Genomic DNA, 22,503 nt, shown 5'->3' on the forward strand with positions numbered 1-22,503 from the left:
ATCTTGGTAGCTGCTACTCGCACAGCTTTTCGTTTCATCTGGGGTGGCAGCGTGGAATGGGTGTCACGCGCCCGCATGTGCTTGCAGCGGGAGTTAGGTGGCCTATGGGTTCCACATATGAAGACCAAGTGTCTCGCCCTTGGTCTTAAAGGTATTTTTGATGCGCTCATGGAGCCGTGCCACCCTGCCCATGATCTGTTACAGTTCCTCCTGGGTCCTGATGTCAGGTTTTTTTCGGCTTTTTCGCTGTGTAGGCCCTCGGTCTGAGTTTGTCGCACCCCACCTCAGGGAGTATGCCTCCTCCATGCGGCGCCTGCGCGAGTCCTACCCAGGTGAACGCATTTCTACCTGGACTGTGAAGCGACTGTACATATCTCTCTTGGAGCTTCTTCCCATGCCTCCGCCGGCTGTGGGCCTTGGTGTGTTGCTTGGCGTCTTGTCACCGCGGGCTGGTTCGACGCACGTCGGGCTAGCCTGCAATGGCGCTTGGCACACGGCGTTTTACCGCTTCGGGACCGTCTGGCTCGGTACGGAGTCACCACTCCTTTCTGTCCATTCTGTGCTTGTCACGAAACTGCGGAACACGCGTTTCATCAGTGCCTTGTGCCCGATACTCTATGGCACAAAGTTGAAGTCCTGTTCGGTGTGTCACGCATTCGGTGGGCTGTCATTCAAACGCTCTTTCAGCCTCCCGTCCCGCATCGCGATAGGAAACAGTTCCTCCTTCTGGCAGTTGAGATTAACTACCAGGTGTGGATTTCTCGCTGCATTGCAGCACAGGGTGGCCGCATCCGTAGTGTAGCAGAAGTGCTAAATCTTGTTCGAGCAGGGGTTCGTCGCGCTCTTCGTAGAGAGAGAGCTGTGCTGGGAGCTGTGCACTTTGCAAGACGGTGGCAGACATCTTCGGTCCTCTTTGAAGATGATAGAGGTACTTATGTGCTTCACTTTTAGGTGGCCAAGTACAGTGTGCCGTTGTCACGTTCGCAGCTTTCCGCGAGTCTTCGTTCGTTGCATGGTGACGTCCAGCACACATATTAATCTAGAGATCATATTGCTCTAGAGTTGGCATCTACGTAGCCTTAGTTTAGTCCGTGTGAAACGTTAGAGGGAGCCAGTCTGTGTGGCTGGTCTTCCGCTCTGATGCCAATACAGAGAGGTCCCCTATAGCAGGAGAAGGGCCCCTTGATAACGCGGTCCGCCCCTGGGTGGGCCGTGTCTTTGAACGCGCGGCCGATAACAAGGTCGTCGGAGCAGTACCGCTTGCGGTGCTGTTCCGGGAAGATCTTTTCCTGATCTATAGCAGGTCGTTCACTACTAAGCATTACTTTCCTTCGTGCCGTTATCCCGTACGCAACTCTTGGTCTGTTGCATGGCGACGACAAGCACGAACAGCAGTCCGTGACGTGCTTAACGTGACGTGATTTCACAAGCATGAGTTGGCATTGCACTAGTTCTAGTTTTAGTCCTAGCTTGTTGAGATAGTTATATGAGAGCCAGTCATTGTGACTGGTCTTCCGCCTCGATGCCAACACACAACTCCTCTGCTTCGGTTGTTTACTCTTACAATATTACAATAGTACATATATCGAAGTCTATACCGCCTCAATGCCAATACATATATTATTCAAGGTTGAAAATGTTAGAGAACAGTGTTGAAAAAGCTTTTATTCCAACATTTACGAGATATTGCCCCAGAAACAGCATGTGAGCGGAACGTGCACTGTGCAAGTTTCGCTCCGGTTTTAAGAGGGTTGCATCATTGCCACTGGCACAAGTAGGCTCACACTGTTTGCAAGTGCAACTTTCCTTAAATTTCCAGCAAAAGACACGTCCCTGCTTGCCTCCGATGGTTTCAGAGGTGCTTCCCACGATTCCTGGAAGCGCAGGAACGTTCCGACATCAGTTTTGTTCGGAAGTCATGGCAATATTTTAACAGTGTACACTGCTGGACGCGTACCGTACGGATTTACAAACATTTGCATGTAGGTAACCTAGACAGCGGTTTGTAAGTCGGTACGGTACCATTCGCTGCTGGATTGTGACTTTGTGGAAGGAATGCGCCGGAGCGTTTTCCGTCAACTTTTGTGCAGCACTGTACAATCAACCCTCTATTTATGAACAACCAACTCTCCAAAATTACCAAAAGTGCTAAAAGCTTAGTTCGGAATTTTGTGCCAATATGTCACAGTAAAGGCCATAGTCACAGTAATAGAGGTAATAATCACAGTAAAGAGGCCAAGTAGGATGACCGCGATGCGATATAAACACTTTTTTTTCTTTTATCCCATTCAAGTAGCTTCAGTTATATTTAAAGTATATAGTAAATAGGCAGTGGATGCACGTAGGAACGTCTACACCAATATTTCTGCAACTGAAAGAAAACGAGAGCTGCAAGAACACCTATGTGAGAGAGTTCGTTTGGATCAAACGTAAGCATGATGCGGAAAGAAGATAGCACGCTACGCAGACAACCGCCTTTTGTGTTTTGGTTGCTTCACAATGCCAGTTAGCCAGACATGTACAAGACACTCAAAAATGTATTTAAGGCAAGATAATAAATACTAACGTTAGAATGTAATTAAGATAGAGTATAAATACATGAAAATTAATGTAATTAAGATAGAGTACAAAATACTTCAAAAAGTATTTGAAATACAATTAAGATACTATTTATCCTTGAACGTAAAAAGTCACTGGTCAATGCGGCAAGTCCCCGCTACGTGACATGAATCACCTAAACCTCGCGCACTACGCTAACCGCCGATGCATGATAGGAGTCATCTAAACACAAGTCCCAAAAAGATGACAAAGAGATACCACATAACTCCACTAAGTATATGTGACCCAGAGCAAACCAAACTTCTAGCATGCCGTTGCTCGGCGAGGTCATAATTCGGCATCACCATGTCAGGGCACACATAATAGAACCCTGAGCGCCAGCAGAGCCTCTACAAAATCATTGCGGAAGCAAAGCCTAAATTTCCCTCGTTTGTGGTAAAGCCAACAATATCTCTGTCTTCCCCCTGTGGTCTCTGCCGCTGCCCTCGGTCTCCCCCGGCATTCTGGGACTCAACGTTAAAGAAAGAATAAAGGGCCACCGTCAGTCCTTCGCTAGATGTCATTGGAAATGATGTTTAGTGTCTACGCTGAGCACACTGCCGTCTACACCGACGGGTCCTCTACACCTGTAAGTTCATCGGCCGCCTTCGTTATTCCACCGGTCCAGCTGTATTACGGGTATCGCCTGGCACATTGCATTTCCTCTACGTCCGCAGAGCTTTAAGGCACCTTGTTGTTCCTGCGGTATGCTCTGCACGAAGCTCCGCGAATGTGGGTTTGTATACACGGACTCTAGGGCAGTCTAGGAGCATTCTGCTCAATGACCGGAAGCCATCCCCATATCATCGTCATCATGTATTTCTCTCTCTCTCTCTAGGGCAGTCCTGCAGTGCATAGAGTGCATGGATGCACGAGGTACATTGGCTCCAATTGTCATGGACATCCTCAGCGACGCTCAGCGTCTTTGCGACGTAGGTCACTCCATCACTTTTCAGTTGATCCCAGGTCACTGTGGACTAAGCGGAAATGAAGAGGCTGACAGAGTGGCTGCTGTTGCCAGACAATGCCAGGCGGTGATACCGCATATGTTGATCCGTGGTGACAGGAGGGCATTCTTGTCGGCGATGATCCTACCAATGGCGTCCCAACAATATCGCCGGGTCATTACCACAGGTCCTTGTTGCACGCCGTCAATCCAACTTCGTCGTTTACCCTCCCAGGCTGTTTGCCCCGCTGTCTCACCTTCCTTCTGCATCGACTTCGCCTCAATGTGGCCTTCACCTCGCCGTTCAGACACAGACTAGGTTATGCTTCAACCAACTCGTGTTCCAAGTGCGGCATAGTGACAAGCATTCAACAGGTCCTCAACGACTGCCCTCTATACAGTTCGGAGAGAGCAATGCTCCAGTCCCAACTGCCCCGTATCAACAAGAAGCCGTTTAGCCTTGCAGCAATCTTGGGTCCTTGTTCTAACCCTGTGCAGCACCGTCAATACGTGCACTCATTCTATGTGTTCCTGACGCCTTCTAACCTGCTTGAACTCCTATGACTTCAGAGCTGTTGCCATGAATGCGGAGATGTGATCTTCACAGCATTTCATCTCCGGTGGCCGATCGGATGAACTACTATCCCCATCACTTACGACGGACCTGCGTGTGTGATATCTCATTTGCGTGTGTCATGTGTGTATGCTTCATCTTTTTCATCGTCATCCCACTCGTATACTAACCCACATGCACTGAGGTATGGTACCGCAACTGGTGCGGTGAATCACCTCATTCTATCGTCTATTCATGTAGTAGTCGTTGTCGTTGTACAAGGGGAACCTGAGTTCACACAACTTCCTCAAATGTTGCCCATACAAGGTGGGACGCGGCTTCGTGTCTGTGTCAGGAAAAGAAACCTTTTCCTCCTTCCTGTTCCCAGTGCACCAAGGGCATCACATATGAAGCTACCTATAGTGTCTGTACAAGTTCCGAGAGTCATTAATTATAGGTCTGCATCATTCGTTTATGTTTACCTTGCACAAGGTGCGTCATTGACGGAAGAAACCGTGCGCGAATCCGGCTAGTATGGCGCGCATATGTTTAAACAGAGCTACTCGCAGTATTCCCAATATAACATAAGGATACGGCTCTAAATTTTCACAACTGCGCACTTCACTACCGCACTTGTCTCGCAGTCAACATGAGAGCGCTTCCGTACTATCTTCTGCTGCTGGTCTATGGTCTACCCGGGGAGTCTGCGAAGCCAGCGGTAGAACCATTCAACATTTGTGGGGACAAATTCAGTATGTACATTCAACACCTTTAGTTTAGAATGAAGAATGTGGACTTTCATTGCGAGGGGCGATGCCCCATCGCTTGTCGTGACGTGGGGAATGTAATAATAAGTTGACTAAAGTCCTATTGTGTTCAAAAATGACAAAAGAGCCTTGGTCGGCTGGATTTGGCCAGGAAACAAGCACTTTTGAGAGAGAGAGAGAGAGAGGGAGGGGGAGAGTCCAGCTGACTAAGAGACGCGGAGAGTGCGGTTCGGGAAGGAATGCTCAAGAACCATGTGCTCCAGGTTCCTCTAGAGCACCGCAGTGACAGCGTCGGTGACAGTCAACTTGTCTCAAGCGGTAAAGCTACTGAGCTGTAAAAGCTGCATAGTATATTTGAAGACGGTTTCACTTCGCCTTGTTTGCGTTCTTTTCCTCTAGTTTTCTTCTTATAATGGCGCCAGCTCTGCCCCGACAAACGCGGCAGAGCAGCTCTGTCCGCAACCGAACATGGTTCTATCATTTCTTTTCTTAGACGACACTGCCATTGATGAGGACGGGTCGCAGTAGAAGATTCGTCTTTTGTTAATGTCGGCGGTTCCTGACCCGAGGCTTTCGCTTCAGTATTAGGGACCCGTAGTGGAGCTACGGGACAACTGAACTCTTTGTTTTCTTTCTAGGCGTCATCACGAATGCTAAGGGCACTTTCTGGGCAACCAAGATATTTGAAAAATGCATGAAGGATTTCATGTTTCGCTACGCTGTGGACGCCTCCATAATACAAAAGGCAAGTAAGACCTCGTCACTTTGAACCAAGTTCTTTCTTTTTTTTTAACTTGTAACTTAACTCGGTACTTTTGCGCCGCGGTAACTTTCAGAGGAACTCGTTCCTTTTATAGGTAACGTTGCCAAAGTAACTTAAGTTAAGGTACAAGTTACTTTTAACTGGCTTTTCACTCACGTACACATATTTTCATGCTTTCTCTCCCGTCCCTTCATGGCATTTTTCCCCATAAAACGTGATATTCAAACAATGACAGTATTTTATTCAGGAAGTAATAACCGCTGGCATTGAAATGCAGCTGAACCATTGCGCGCCCACAGGGAGTAAGATGCGTTTGAATAGACCTCTACCAGAGAAACGTCTTCATGACATTGGTAGACAGGCTGAAACCAAAACAAACCGGAATGAGAGGGCTGCGTTCCACGAACGGGCACTTGTTCGCTGCCTCCCATTGAAAGAAAAGTAGGACTGAGGGTCGCGTCCCTTTAAGATACCGTATCGTAATCCCCTCAAGGCCGTGGCTTTCGGGCGCGACCTTATTCACCTCTAGCTTCGAGCGTAGTTCAATTCTACAAAATTTTGGCGCTGTCGAACACTATGACGTCATTTGTTTACAAACATAGAGAGGTATATTGTTGGACATAAACGAAAACGATCTAAACGTGTTGCGCTCCTCCGCAGGCAACTAAAGGTCTAACTCAACTGCTCACGCGCGCTGCACCTGCGTAATGCTATTTTGCGTCCGAAGTAACTTGGAAGTAACTCGTTCTTTTTTTAAGTAACTCAGTAACTGCGAGTTACATTTCAGGCTGAAGAACTTTGTTATTAACTTAGTTACATTTTGCACACGGTAACTTAACTTGTAACGAGTTCTTTTTGATGGGTAACTTCTCAACCTTTGAATGCATGGGTCTTAGTGTAGCGACACAAATTGCACTGTCTGAAGGAACAATTACGAAAATCGCAACATTTGACCTTACCAGAGTAGAAGCAATGACATGAAAGAGGGCAGTTGACGGAAACGCGACGCACCCACCACTCTCTGGTTGCTCGCAAGTGACGGGTAAGCAGACACGTGGTACATTCTACGCCAAGTGATCCAGCAATGCTGCTTGACCAAAGCCGATTTTCACGAAACAAATCAGAGTTCGTTGTGGAGGCTGACATGTGCCAAATCCGAAGTAGTAGCCTTAAAAACGTCATGTTCCGATGCTAGAGGGTTCTGAAGTTTGCGCTGCCAGGAAGTAGCATACTTCATAGGGAAGCGTGCCGTGAGCGTCTCACTGCACCGAAGAAGATCAAAATTTAAACATGTTTTCTAGAAGGACCATGCCATTTACTGACCGAATCCCAGTAGTGTATCTGCTTGGAGAATTGTGGAGAACTCTGGAAAGCACCTACCCAAATTCTTTTTTTTTCTTCTAAAAATGACCATAGTATCTAAGAAAATCGGCACTCACTCAAGCACAAAACTCTTTTCTCAGTGATTTAGGTGTAGTAAAAAACTCGTAAAATCACGGAAGTCCTTGAAAAGTACATAATTATTTCAGTGAGAAAGTTTTCAACCACGATGGCAGGCTCGAAAGACGTGCGTGACACGGAACTGTAGAGAAGCACCCCATTTATGCGAAGGAGAAAAAAGAAAATAGAAAAGTAATTTTGGTTAAACTGAGGGCATTATTTCTTTCAATGGTATACTCTCGACGTAGGCTTGCAGCACAGTCGCCGAGTATGAGCAAAGGGATGAAACTCGCGAGTTCGTTTGCGGACTAAAGTGAGGCGCTGCGAGCCTTCGCGTCATCAAACGTCATGAAACGTCAAAATTTTTACGTCGAAGCGCGAGTTCTCTACCGAGAGCATCCCATTGGCTCCTGCGGCCGCTTCCCCGGTATGCGAGCGCTCACTGGTCGGTTTAAAACTAACCTTTTTGTGGCGCGCGTAAGCCGGCACCGCCGTGTCTGGAGTGTCGGAGCAGCTCGCCATAAAGTTTCGAAATATGGTGCAGCAGGGACGCACGCAAAGCACCTTTGCCGTTACCGCTTTGGATGGTTTTTAGTGCCCGTCGGTACCGACTCTGAAGAACTCGATCCCTCTCGGATACTTCTGCAAGTGAATTCAGTGATAGATAAGTGGAAGGCAGGTCTGCTTCGCTTGCTTGGTGCGACAGCGATTCAAGAAGGATCAATACTGTGTTTTTCCACTCGATGGGAGGTAAGTCAGTTCCTATTCCATTCTGCCGCTTAGCGTAGCATAGCATAGCACCACACCTGTGGTATATACGCAACATTTCGGCCGGTAGAATATTTAGTTTTCACGTTTTCTGATCCCTGTTCTGGTCTTTCTTGCTCAGGTATCAACTAGGTGCTGCTCAACTCATATCTGCTTCAGAAAAGCATCTGCATGAATGCAGTAGAATGGATAAGCCACTCTGAGTGGTTGGAACATCATATTTCGGCTTAGCAGCTGCGCAGGTTCCTTCAGTGACGGGTCAGCCTTGACATGTGACGCTACACAAGCAGCAAAGGGACATGGACATGTTTCCTGTCATGCTGGATTTGTGAATGTGTGTGCCTGTGCAGTGAATTTACTGATCTACTGTGACACCTTCCACGTGAGACACAGCTAACAGTGAATGCGAAGTTGCTTCGGCATATTACTCGAACTTCAGAAACAATGTTCATGTCAAGTTCGTGTTTGGCGCAGATACAGAAGACTGCATATGTGTGATTTGGAAATACCAATCCCGAAAAATAAAGCACCTTGTGCAACAGAAAGAGCCAACGCTTCCGCGTTTTATTTATTTCACTGGATGCGAACGAAAACCCAGCCAGAACCGCCAAAGCGGGGGAGAGAACAGAGGGGAAAGGGAAAGAGAACGGCTCGGCAGCGTCGCTTTACGTCACCCGTCACCCAGGGAGACAAAATAAAACAAAGCAAAAAACTACTCTACCGAGGCCCAACGATTGGTCCGACGTCAGGTCACGTAAGTTTTTCCCAACAATAGAAATATACTACACGTTCATTCCCCTGGTATGAATGTACCTTGCTCCTGCTCAAGTCGAGAAGCGTTGCGTTAACCTGAAATTATTAGGACAGAAATGCTGGAGACAGTTCTTCAAGCTAATTAATTGGACATTAAGAAGTTCATTGGCCTATTTGTGTTTTTTCTCCGCTGCCGGACCTATGTCAACGAGAGGCGTACACTGCAGTCGCAGCATGCCACCCTTGGCTGCCGCCCCTTCAACTTGTCGACCATCCTCGGCCCTTGGGACACCGCGGCCGACTCCAGGGCGGCCTTACGTCACGTGGTTGACTTCTTTGAGGCGACAGGCCTAAAGGACTCACTATGACCCCAGCAGCGCCCTCGGACACTCCCACCACCACGATCACGTCCAGCATCGTCAACGCCACTTCGATCATTCCCGTCATCTCTCATCGTCATCACTGATCATTGTCACCACTCATATTAGACCCCTAGCTATGGGGTAGCGTTCCACTCCTAGAGTGGAAAACCTCCCCACTTCATCATCACAATATATATGTTGTTGTTGTTGTTGTTGTTGTTGTGTTTTTTTTACAGTCTCAGTGTCGGGTTTGCCGGAGGTCCCAAATACGCCTGACGGTCTGACAAAATGACGTAGTAGATGCAGGCTACACTCTTGAAAAAAAGGGTGTACTTTAACTCCTTTCCTTGTCACATATATAACTCCCTTTTGGAGAGTACAATTACTCTAAAAACGAGTCTCCTCACTCCCTCAAAGGAGTAGCATAACTCCCGTTCTCCCTGCCGGAGAGTAACACACTCTCCAGTAGGGGTTAGAGCGTCACCCTACTCCCTATAGGGAGTGAGGACTCATTTTTGAGAGTAATTGTACTCTCTGAAAGGGAGTGATATATGTGGCAAGGAAAGGAGTTAAAGTACACCCTTTTTTAAGAATGTAGCTGATCGATGAACTCCATAATGTAAAAGCCTGGACACCGTGACGGGAGACATCACGTGCCACGTGACCTTCTGACGCCATCCGCTCAAACGTTGCCTGCCTGCGTACTGCTGATGAGGCCCAAGATAGGCCGAAACAGCTGTCCAGTACTGGCATGGCGGCGTTTGACTTACAAACATATGAGTATGAACTCAGGCTTTTACACTGTTTTTTTTTTCTCTCTTTCACCTTTTTGGCCCCTGCCGCCATACAACATCATTATCAATAGGTCTCGATATTGCACATCTTGCATTCCGTCATAGGTTTCTACTTCCTTTTGCTTCCTTTTTCGCCTTCGTTGCCAACGATGGCCATTGACCAATGAAGGCGAGCGAACTGTTCTGCACACAAAAATGCTCTATTTTGGCAGCTTTCGAAGCCCGTAGTTTGTACTTGACTTGCTTGGACACGTGTAGTCAGCTCGTTTTGGTTTGTCATCTCCTTTTTGACTGTGGTTGGCAGTGAGCTACCAGCTACATGTGTACCTTCTCCAACGTTCCGTCAGTACCCTCAGTCCTCAGTATCCTCATAAGGACCTGTTCCACACAAAAACTGCCAAAAACCTGACATACTGAAGTCATATACGTGGTGACAGAGATTGATGGCGTTTATTTTTTATTTTTTGTTCATTTCCATCTCCGTTTTGTATTGTGACGCCACCATCTGCGAAATAAGAATTGTAATTTTACTTACACTTACTGTAATTTTAATGTGCTATATTCACAGGACTGTCAGTTGTGAACAATCCTGAGATTGGAAAAAGCCGACAGACAAACCATTTTCATATTTATTTATTTAATTAGCTTAGGGAATAGTCTTCCTTGGCAATTTTCAAAGTTCAATTGAAAAAATAAATTTCCCGCGATTAAAAGTTGTCCAAAGCCTTCCTCAATGGTGGCAAAAGTTTCCAGAAGGTAATTGCCGAAAGTCCGAGAATCCGCCGGCGAGTACTTAGCCAGTTATGATTTTTTATCACCTTAGGTGAAACACCCTGTATTATAGTAGACTATTTGATTTCAAGATCGCAGTCTCCGGGGGATCATGTATGGGTACAGCGCTACGGGTGCAGAAATCGAAAACAGGTTTCTACGACGACGCTACTGTAGCTGCACGCGCAGAGCGCCATGACGATATTGATGCGACCAAAGTTGGCGTCACTCTACGTACTGTGTTGCACCTGGGTTTAATTTGTTAGATTATCGGTAGGCTTAGCACGCATGATGGTCGGTTATCCGGCGCCAGTTGTACGTTCTGCAGCTATAAGGGTCAGGGCCAGTTCTCACTTTGCGACGCCCGAGGCGGCGTCGTAAGCGGGTGGCGGAAGTACACGCGCATTTCCGGAGCCGGGAGAGGAGAGACGTCGAGCCAAAAAAAAAAAAATGCCATGCCAAACTTCTTACGTCGGGGAGAGCTGCCGAGAACGACAGCGCGCGACCAATTAGGTGACACAGAAAGGCTACGCCTCCTGATTTTTCGTCTGCTTTGGACATGGAGGTAGGAAACTAAGGAGATGCCCTAAGCGCCTCTCCCAATGCAAGCGAGCGTGCTGTGACCCGCGCATGGCATTGTGGTTAGTTGCCCACACACGTGACCCATAAACGTCACGGCAAGACGTCATAAAACATGGCGTCCTCCATGTCCGCGGCGTATCTTACCTGAATACAGAGACGAGCTGCGGCCGAATAACTTGTTTCCGCTTTCATAACATATTTGGAGTTCGAAGTTATCACACCCGTTGAAACACAAGATAGATCATCTCAGTGTGGAAGCAATGGATCACTAAATCGCTAGAAGATATACGTACGTCATCGTGACATTGCCTGGCTTCTCTTCTGTTTTGCTATTTTGCTGCGATTTATCACGCGGCAAATGTTGAAACAACTCATAACCTTCAAAGTATTGTGCGAATGGACTCCTTGAAGGTAAGGCGTTTGCTGAAGATGAAGTTTGCTAAACTTCAAAGCCTCCGCGCAGACCGCCATAACGCCGAAACATGTGGGGATCACGTGACCGGGCAACTAGATGGGCGTGGTATTGCCAGGAGCGACCGCTAGAGGGGTCCCACGGCCTTCCGATCTTTTAGCCCTCTCCTTAGTTTCTTACCTCCATGGCTTTGGACGACAGAATGCCACTGTGATGGGAACATGAAAATCGTGCGCGCTGACGGGGCGGCGGGAATGCGCCTCTACTTCCGCCGCCCGTTCGCAACGTCGCGCCGGGCGTCGTCAAGTCAGAAATGGCCCTTATGTCCTGTCCTGTACGCCCGTCCTGTACGCTGATGATATTAAGCTTTATATGCTTATAGCTTCGACAAACGATTGCCTTGTTCTTCGAAGTGAAATTAACGAGGTAAAATTAGGGTGTGGACAAAACGGGGTAATTTTAAACGCATCGGAAACATGCGTACTGTCTTTTACTAGAAGACGTTCTTCTATTGACTTCTCGTACATGGTGGGGGATACCCCTTTGAAGAGATCACTTGTAACTGGGTGTTTTCGTGGACAGCAAGTTGAACTTTGTCGAACATGTTAGCTATATTATTAGCACGTCCTACCCTGTGGTGAGATTTATTTTAAGGGTCACGTGTTGATTCGGCGATTCTCATTGTCTCATCAGATAATATATTTCTTTAATCTTGCCAAAGCTAGAGTACTGATCCGTTGTATGGAATTGTATCGGAAATGTTTTGGCATCGAACACAGAAAATGTACGACGCCGCTTTATTAGAATTCACTTTGATAGACATCTCAGAAGACGCTATTTTTATGGGTATAACAGAATATTTAGCCGTTGCAATTTAGACACGTTGGTTGCGAGACGGAAAAGTCGAGACCTTGTGCAAATGCGTTCATGGCATTTTCGATACCAGTGCTTGATTGAATCCATTAGTTTTCATGCACCAATGAGAACTTTCCGCTAGTGTCGCGTTTTTAATGTTCCGAGACGTAGCTCACTGAGTCCCCTGGCCCGTGTGACATTGACATTGACTTTTGTGACATTGACTTGTGACATTGACTTGTGACATTGACGTTTTTTATTATACAATGTTTAACTAATTTATTTTTCACTGTTTTGTACTAACTTTGTACCATACTAGAAGGCCATCGCGCTGTTTATGGACGAGCTAATAAAACTATAAGAGCGAGTGACGTGCTCAAATGCCACTTAGGTGGCTCCTCACAAAACGCCTACCCACACATCGCTATTTCTATTCGACTTTTCACTGTTTACAAGCAGAAGGCACAACCAGAAATTGCCCTGGGTTCCCACCGTTAGCGGCCCCATGTTGTGCCACGCCCATTTACTTAAAGGGACGGTCTCGTACAGCCGGGGCGATTCCGAAACTTAGCCAGAACTAGTTTCACGAGTACTGTACACATACAACCGTCAAAATTTCATTCTGAATAACCAAGTCGTTTTCGAGGAATTTGTCGAAACGTGCCATAAGAGCAGACGACGAAAGCTGCGCCTCTCTCATGCATACGTCACGTATGACGTCGGCCTGCGGGTGCGTCGTCGTTGTCATGGTAATTGTAACTTGCAGAAGCACCTTGGTTTGAGTAATCCCCTTTGCTCTCGAAATGGGGACACTCAGGCATATACCTCCGCTAGCGGAGAATGTAGTCCGAGCATTGACTGACCTTTGTAGTCGCTGCGCCAGAAAAATCCTAATCATCATCATCATCATCATCATCATCATCATTGACTGTGGGGTCTCCCATAATGTGGCGCACAATCGGATACGTGGAAGCTAAGTCACGTGTTTTCTTTCCGCGAATATTTAATGCGGTTTTTAAACAAACATGTACTCTTTCTCCATGTACGTCGTCAGCGACACTTCATTTCGAAGCATGATCAGTGTACAACGGGGAGTGTAATAGAAGCGCGCGTAATATATTTTTGGTCAGAGCTGTAATGCGACCGCGCGCGCCGATGGCAAGCGACTTCAGATTTGTGATTGTGGATGGGGTTGTTCTGCGACTTTTAACTTGTCTCTGAGGGTTAACATAGTTGTTCTGAACCACCATGCTTGCCACTACTTAGAATGCGCGTTTTTCACCTGAGAACTGAAAGAAAATGTACGAGAGTTGCCGCGGTGCCCAGTAACATCTGAAAGTCGTCTACTCACGCCGATGCACTAGCACGCGCAAAAGCAGACGATTTCTGTATCCTATCACGGACTTACCCGCAGAGCGACGTGGCAGTTCTTATTGTTGCCAACACAGATCGCGGCGTGCTCTGCAATCTTTATCAATTTAATTCGGTTATTTGATAACTGTGGCGTGTTTTGTCGGGTAAATTAGCAGCAGGGTGTCGAACCGCAAAAAATACGGGTTCGGTTCGGGTTCGCGTTGTTTTGATTTCGTTCCGGTTCAGTTTCGGTTCGGCCACGCCAAAAACCGAACCGGTTCGCAAACCGGTTCGCAGCCCCGAACCGGTTCGCGAACCGGTTCAACGCTTCCGTTTTATATGTTCCATAAAACTGCTTTTATCAGGAAATGCGTGGCTAATAGCTTACTGCAGTTGTCTGCATTGACGTCTTTAGCGGTGAGGTAGCTCTTTAGCGACAGAAATAAGAAATGGATGAACACTTATTGCAAATAGTGTCCACGCTGATGAAGCGGTGTTGTCCCGCTACTTTCTGTTCCCAAAATCTCTTTTTCACACGCACAGTGCCAGCAAGATAAACTTAAACGAAGCCTAATAAGATGGACAGCGTAAGATAGACGACAGTACTTGCCGGCACACTGCCTTCACAGCGTGAATCGATCTGAAACCGTACTGAAGCATGTCGAAAATAAGCCTGCCAGCCTTACTCTGTCCAAGCTCACAGCAGTGTACTAGTTAATCCACCTCACAAAGGCAATGTATCACGACACAACTGCACTACCAATAAGCAGAACCACATTTACTTTTCAAACCACGACCAATCAAACAGGCACCGTTCTGCGTACGCCCCTTCTCCACTTCTCATGTTTCTGACTTGTTTAATTTTTACTGCTCACGTGTAAAAAGAAATCTTGGGCGCTTATTTGATCACATATTCGTCGTGTAGAGCTACATAACTGGCCTACTCCATTCCTGTTGCATTCGTCCGCGTGGCACCTCGTTTCTGAAGAGTAGACGCCGCATCACCGCGTGCGTGGGGCGCCAGCCGCGGAGCTCACAAGGACAACTGCGCTTCAACATGTTAAAAAGATGCTGAAAGTATACTTACTATACGTCGTCGTCTGACTGGTAGGTGAAAATTTCTGAAATTCATGATATAGGCGCGTGATGATGATACCGATGTGTCTTCGTTCGGGGATAAAGAGGAACTCTTGTGCTGACTTCTATGTCCGAACCGTTTTGTTGCGAACCGGTTACCGCTATTATTTTTTATGGTTCTGCTCCGGTTCGGGTTCAGCAGTGTTCCGAAAATTTCGGTTCGTTCTGTTCCGGCAAAAATAACGGTTCGGGTACGGTTTTCGGTCCGGTTTGGGGTTCGGTTCGACTACCTGATTAGCAGTATTCCATTTTCAACAAAGGGCAATCTCAATGGTACACTTTATGAAAGGGGCAGGGGGTACGAGACCGTCCCTTTAAGTGCTCTATTTGTAAACATAGATTGAGAAGTTACCCGTCAAAAAGAACTCGTTACGAGTTAAGTTACCGTGTGAAAAATGTAGCAAAGTTAATAACGAAGTTCTTCCGCCTGAGATATAACTCGCAGTTACGGAGTTGCTTAAAAAAGAACGAGTTACTTCAAAGTTACTTCGGACACAAAATAGCACTACACAGGTGCAGCGCGCGTGAGCAGTTGAGTTAGACCTTGAGTTGCCTGCAGAGGAATGCTACACGCTTAGATCGTTCTCATTTATGTACAACAATTCGAACGCTTTGCATCTTACTCCCAGTGGGTGTAAAATGTTCAGCTCCATTTCAATGGCGGCGGTTTTTACTTTCTGAATAGAATCCTGTCATTGATTGAATATCACATTTTATGCCATAAAATGACATGAAAGAACCGGAGCGAGAGCAAGAAAATACGTGGACCTGAGTAAAAAGCGTATTAATAAACTAACTCGCAGCTTCGCTTAAGTTACTTTGACAAAGTTCCTGAAAAAAACGCGTTCCTCTGAAAGTTACCACGATGCAAACGTACCGAGTTAAGTTACAAGTTACCAAAAAAAAGGAACTTAGTTACAGTAACTAGTTACTTGTATCGTGTTACCTCGAACCAGACTTGTGCGTAACACGTTACTAGTAATTGCGTTACTTGTAATCAATTACCTTTGTGAGCAATTTTCGAGTAATCAGTTACTTTACTGTCAAAGTAATTTTTCCAGTAATCAATTACTTTTCTGAGTAATCGATTACTCAGTAATTGATTACTTTACCGGCAGAGATTAGCTTATCTTTCAGATGTTCTGCCCCAAGTCAAGCCCCTGGTGCCATCAGCCTTTGTTGGGCTGTTCTACTATAGCAAGCGGGGGTCATTGTAATAACGCTCTGGAATTTCAGAGTCTCTCTCCCTAATCTCTTCCTACACCAGTGTGATGGTACCTAAAGCTTTGGAGGTTTAGTGAGTCATGGGGAAGTTCCACGCAATGCTCTTCCACAATCGGGTCAACGTCTTCCCGGGCGTACAGTCAGATCTCCTTGTCCTACGTGTTTTTGTTTGTCTTGTTATTTGAGCTGCTCCGCTGTTGAACCTTTTTTTTTTTCTGAGGCACACAAAGACGGTTATAATTTGCGTGAATGCAGGGTAACGACCGAAGTAACGCGTTACTTTTCTACTCGCTACTCAATTACATTTGAAGTCAAGTAATTGGTAATGGTAATCAATTACTTTTTCCACAGAAGTAACGGTAACGGTAATCAATTACTTTTTTCGAGTAAGGGGCACAAGTCTGCCTCGAACTCTGTTTGTAAGCAGCGAAAGGGATCAACTGAAATGAGTGACACAGCGTGGCGCCACACGTCCACTGACGTAAGGAATCCTAGACAAGTTCAGGATGTGCCTTCTGTTTGTAAATAGTCAATGGTTCAACACGTGACGCCAGCCATTGCCTTAGATGATGCAAAGCCTTTCTTGTCTCGATTGCCACACGTACTGTTGGGGACACGGTTGTCTAAAATCTCCAGCCCATGGTCGAGCAATCGCCTATCGTCAATCTCGCGCACGAAGGTACTATACCATTACAGTCACGGAGGTAAGGCCAGGCAGCGCCGCCCGTCGAGAGAGAGTACCATCGCATTCTCAGCGTTGTCTGCTAGGGAGAGCAGTTCAGCGCGGCCTCCCCTCGTGGAGGGTATTGGTATAGTTCCTTCGTGCGCGACATCGGCGATAGGGGATCGCTCCGCCACGGGCTGGAGACTTTAGACAACCGTGTCCCCAACTTTACATCGTTGAGCAGGCACGTTCTAATGACGGTCAAAGCGTTGGTGCGTAAAATGACACGTTCTCTTTTCCTTAGGGACTTCATGTTGGGTGCGTCACGATCCGCCTTTGTTACCACAAGTATCCATTCCGAGCAAATGTGAGTTCCGCGTAAGGATTTTTTTTTTCTTTTTGTTCCGCGCCTTCAACACGCACGTGCTTCGAAATCTGGAGCGGAAATATCCGGTGACGGTCGTGCTACTGGATTCTAAACTGGACATGACGTTCATTATCGTATCTTTTAGTTTAAAGGGGCACTAAAATGCAAAAACAAATTCACCTCAAATTACGTTACACGCTATGTTAATTTCGTACATGTTATCGTAATTCAAAACTTTGATTCCGTTACGGAGCTACAATCGAAATTATGCCGGTCTCTTTCTTAGTTCGGCGCTAAGCAGTGAACGTCGCTTCAGCTCTTGCATCAGTGTTTTTAGTCCATACCACGCCATGGAGCAGTCCCGGTGAAAAACATAGTGCGCGTTGCGAAGCGGACTGGTGTCGCTGTCCGAAAGACGTGAAGATAAATGTTGTCAGTGGAACATTCCCAAGAACAGTTGTGGGCTACAATTCAGTGAATCGGTATTGAAAAATGCAGCAGTGCGCATCATGCCGCGCATATATGGAACACTACCATCGGACCCGCTCCAAATCCACATGCCCGCGATACGTTTCGGGCGCTTCTACTGCTGTCTCATTGGATGCCGCCAATCTTTGCCTCCTGGGGATACTACTCGTTGTCGCCAAAGACGGCTTTGTTTTCATTGCGTTTTCTTCTAAATGGTAGCGCTGTGTGAACTAATTTTGCTTGTATTATACAAATTGAAACACGGACTTTTATTTGAGATCAAGTTGTTTTTGCATTTTAGTGCTTTAAGTTGACGCGTCACTCGACGGATGGTACAAACGGTTGTTTGGTTGGTTCTAGATGGCCGTAAAAAGAGGTTCGCCGGGTCATCCTTTGCGGGGTTCGGAATTGCGAGCCGTCTTTACAACCTCGGTATTTCCGGATTGTTTTTGTCAACTATCTCCAGCATGCCGTATACAGGGGACGTTACCGGTTACAGGTTACCGGTTACAGATTTTTACCAGCTCCCGTGGCATAGTGGTTAAGATGGTCGCTTTCCACGCCGAGGCTGGGAAATGACACGGGTTCGAATCCTGTCACCGGCTGTGCTGTCTGAGGTTTTCCCTGGGTTTTCCCAAGACTTTCCAGACGAATGTCGGCACAGTTCCCCCTGAAGTCGGCCCAGGAAGCACACTAACCTATTAACTAACTAGCTATTTATATTTATTTTGGACTTTCTGTGCCCCTCCTACTGGGACCCTTTCAGGGTTTGTAGTATTTTATAAATAAAAATAAATAAAATAAAAAAATAAATAACCCCCCTGTCCCCCATTCCTTCCTGCTGTTCTCTCTCCATCTGTCCACGTCTGTACGACGCTCATAGCCACTGTTGCTTCGCGGCGCTAACACGAAATAAAAAAAAAAGTTACCGGTCCTTTTCTTTTATTGAGGGAATTAACGGAATAGAATTGGGTTGCCAATCCATTCCAGGAGTGGGAACTGACCATACCTTTTCATTCCGAGGAATTGAAAGGAATGGAATTATCGCAAATCTCCATTCCTCGGAATGGAATTGGAACCGAATGGGGGACCCCATTCCGCAACCCTGGTCTCGACCACTTGGAGTATACCCTGCGCAGGTTATGTGCAGGGCGTTTCCCGCTGCCGACCACGAGATCTCGGATGGATGCGCCCTTAACAGCTACCGCTGTAATGTATGCATTTCCAACGAATACTCTCAGCTGTGTACCGGCGACAATGTTGCCTGTATGTCCCCGAAAGCGAGTACACATTGCTTAGATTCGCCCAGGTAGCTTTCGTACATTCACACATTCTTCTCTCCTTCAATCTGAATAGTGCTTTTATGAGGGGGGGAATATGTTTAATGCAAAGTAAGAAAAAAGAAAAGGGAAAGGTTAGCCACGGTGTGGGCTTGCTATTCCCTAATGCTTTCAAGCAAACAGAAGAAAACAGCTGGGATACAGAAAATTATCAAAAAATACAGAAGAAACAGCTCCTTCACTAATCGTTGCGCACAGGACGCATCAGAGAATGCCCAGGAGTTTAGATTCCCGAAGGAATTGTGTCAGCGCAGACGTGACTTCAGCGTGCTGGGTAGGGCCAAGTAGCACCGCCAGGGAGAGCTCTCGGTAGCCTAGATGAGCAAGGCGGCGCCGGAGACTCGATCGGTGGTCTTCGTACCGCTGGCAGGCAATGAGAATGTGTGGCACATCGGCTTCTACGTTGCACGTTGGGCAAAGAGGTGATGGGTGCTGATTCATCTTAAATAGGAGAAGAGGAGTTCGGGCCACATTCAGCCGCAGCCGATGAAGCAGTGATTCCTCGATGCGCGGGATGCGGCCAGGCACAGCATATGTCATTAAAGGGTCAATGGATTTAAGGAAGGCATTGGTTCGTATAGCTTCTTGCTGAAAGAGCTGTGTGCGGTTGGCAGTGAAGCGGCGGATTTTCAGCTGGCACATAGAGTGCGCAAGGGGAAAGACAGTTGGTTGCTCAGCGTCGTGGGCTTGCCGAGCAAGAGCGTCAGCACGATCATTGCCTGAAATTCCGACATGGCTCGGAATCCATTGGAACACCACGTCGTGTCCCAATGATACAAGTTCAGAGTGCAGGGCGATGATCGTGGTGTAGGTGTCACTGATGACTGCGGCAGAGTAAGAGGCCAGCGCCTCCAGAGCCACTTTACTGTCGGTGAGGACCGACCAGGCCCTGGGCGCACACGAGGAGACATGTCTCAAAGCGGCCAGTAGTGCGAATGCCTCGGCCTCAGCAGATGACATAAGAGGGAGCTTGAAGCCGTGCTCAGCTCCATCCTCTGGGATGCAGAAGGCAGCAGACGACCCAACTAGAGAGACTGAAGCATCGGTGTATATTTGGGTTCGATGCCGGTGGTGACTGTAGATGTGGAACAAGGTCAGTTGGCAGGCCACAACTGTTGGCACAACCTTCTTTTTCCTAAGGCCCGGAATTGACGTTTGTACAGTGGGGTAGTGAAGTGTCCACATGGGTGGCGCAAAGGAGGTCCGGGCGGAAGTGGAGGGGATGTTGCTTCGTAAACGGCAAATAGCTTGACCGAATGCAGATGCGGGATAACGTTGCGCAATGTCACAGAGGTAATGGGCTGGATGGCGGGCAAGGTAACGTGTGTACGCGTGTAAGGCGACACTATCGCGAATAATAAGCACCGATGGCTCGCGTGCCTCCGCCAAAACAGAGAAGGTTTCCGTTTTCTTTGGCACTCCCAAACAGAGACGGAGACTTCTGGCTTGAATATTGAGCAGCTCCCGCTCTGGGTGTTGGAGAGCCCATACAGGACAGGCAGGCTATAGCGCATAACGCCAAGCAACAGGGAGCAGTGCACACGATGGAGGTCAGCACAGGACGGGCCCCATGTGGATCCACAGAGGTGCCGGAGCACATTACAGTAGATGCGGGCGCTAGCAGAAAGGGAGTTGATCTGCCGCGACCATGTCAGTCCCCTATCAATGATGATGCCTAGATACTGATAATGCGAGACGTAGTTCAGTCTAGAGCCAGCTAGCAGTAGGGGGTACTTGGTGAAGGAGCGACGCGTGAATGCCATAGCTACTGTCTTAGCCGGCGAGACCGACAACCCACGGTCAGCAAGATGCGCCACAAGAAGGTCTAAGGCATGTTGCAGACGACGCTGAATGGCATCACGGCGCGCTGCAGAGGTCCATATGCAAATGTCATCGGCATAGATCGTGATATTGGTATGCTTGGGCAGAAGAGAAGGGAGATGTGCCAGGATGACATTAAACAGGAGCGGGCTGAGGACGCTCCCCTGTGGAACTCCACGATGCACAAAGTAGTTGGCACTGTCACCATCTGCTGTGCGTACGAACAGAGACCTGTCAGAGAGGAAGGCTTGCAACCAGGTAATACCTACCGCCACCCACACCAGCTTCTTGAAGCGACGCGACTACAACATTGTGGAGAACACTGTCGTATGCTTTCGCTACATCCAGGAAGACAGCGGCCGTTAGGAGCCCATCAGACTTTGCTTGCTGAATGGAGGAGATGAGATCGATGACATTGTCAATCGCGGACCGCGCTTGCCGGAAACCAGCCATAGCTTCAGGAAAGAATCGGGTGCTCTCAAAATACCAGTTCAATCGTGCGGATACCATCCGTTCCATAACCTTCCCGACACAGCTGGTGAGGGCAATTGGGCGGAATGCATCAATGGCGTGTGGAGACTTGCCTGGCTTCAGGAGCGGCACTATCATTGCATTCTTCCATTCTACTGGGAAAACACCATCCCGCCAACAATTATTGTAGAGCTTAAGGAGTGCGTGTCGGCCATGGAGGGGTAGATTTTGGAGGGCCTTGTACGTAATACAGTCAGGCCCAGGAGAGGTGTGAGGGGGTGATTTCCTTAGGGCAGCCTCCAACTCCATGAAGGAGAACGGAACATCCAGACATTGCTCCTGCGAGGATTCCAGGACGACCGGGATGGCACGAGCTGACGATCCCTGCGACATCGAAGCTGTCGTTAGACGGGCACAGTATTCGTTTGCAACGTCGATTTCCGAGCGTGAGGTTGCTAACGCGAGTGCTTGAAAAGGGCGCCGTTGAGCAACAGGGGTAGAGAGTGCCCTGAGTGCTTTTATGAGTTAAGGACCACGTTCGCGTTTAGCAAAAAGCCCGGGCAAAATCTGCTTAGCCGTTTAGTATATATTGTAGCGAAGACAATGACAAGATGCATATGACCGCATTGTCATTCTCTCATTAAGCCATTGCCATCATGACGCTGTGCTGTTCATAACAATATCGCTTGTCTACATTTAAAAAAATAATTTGACACGATATGCGGTGGGAACATCCTTTCCCATTTGACGAATGACGTTGACGCGAGTGTAATCATCGTAACGCAGTTGGTTCAGACACTGAAACAATATGAAGTAGGTCTCTTCACACTAAAGGACTACAGCTGACAGTTTTACTTGTAAAACGTAACCAATCTACATTAAAATAAACGACAACCAAAGAACCTAACTCTCGTATTCTTCCTTTCAAGGACACCGATACGTCTTCGAAGCAAATAGCTGACTGCTCAATAAAAGCACTGTTGACGCTCGGAAGCATGGGCGAGGTGAGTTTTGGACCCGACATACACAAGTGAAAACTATGGGAACGAAGTCCCTCGCGGACATTTTGAGCATAGCAATGTGTAACTTCAACTTTCTTGATTTCCTCCTGGTAACTGCATTGGAACGATGTTCAGCGTGTGAATGAGTTTACCACCAGAATCGTCAACGAGATTGGAATGCCGAGACATGGCAGCCATCCAAAACGACAGACAGCATCGGGTGTTGATACCAGGGTTGTAAAAGGGGGTCTCCCATTCCGTTCCAATTCCATTCGAGGAATGAAGAATTGCGA

At 47.5% G+C, this 22,503-nt stretch overlaps 1 long non-coding RNA gene across 1 annotated transcript in view; it reads left to right on the forward strand.

The window, feature by feature from the left end:
- Window positions 1-17,044: 17,044 nt before the first annotated feature.
- Window positions 17,045-22,503, forward strand: part of LOC135375520 (uncharacterized) — a 39,863-nt gene continuing 34,404 nt past the window's right edge. Inside the window, exons 1-2 of the long non-coding RNA XR_010417267.1 lie at window positions 17,045-17,109; window positions 22,139-22,213. This is a non-coding gene — a long non-coding RNA (uncharacterized LOC135375520). The remainder of the gene's footprint in view (window positions 17,110-22,138; window positions 22,214-22,503) is intronic.

This window comes from Ornithodoros turicata, chromosome 1 (genome assembly GCF_037126465.1).
Source record: "Ornithodoros turicata isolate Travis chromosome 1, ASM3712646v1, whole genome shotgun sequence".
In the NCBI taxonomy this organism is placed as follows: domain Eukaryota; kingdom Metazoa; phylum Arthropoda; class Arachnida; order Ixodida; family Argasidae; genus Ornithodoros; species Ornithodoros turicata.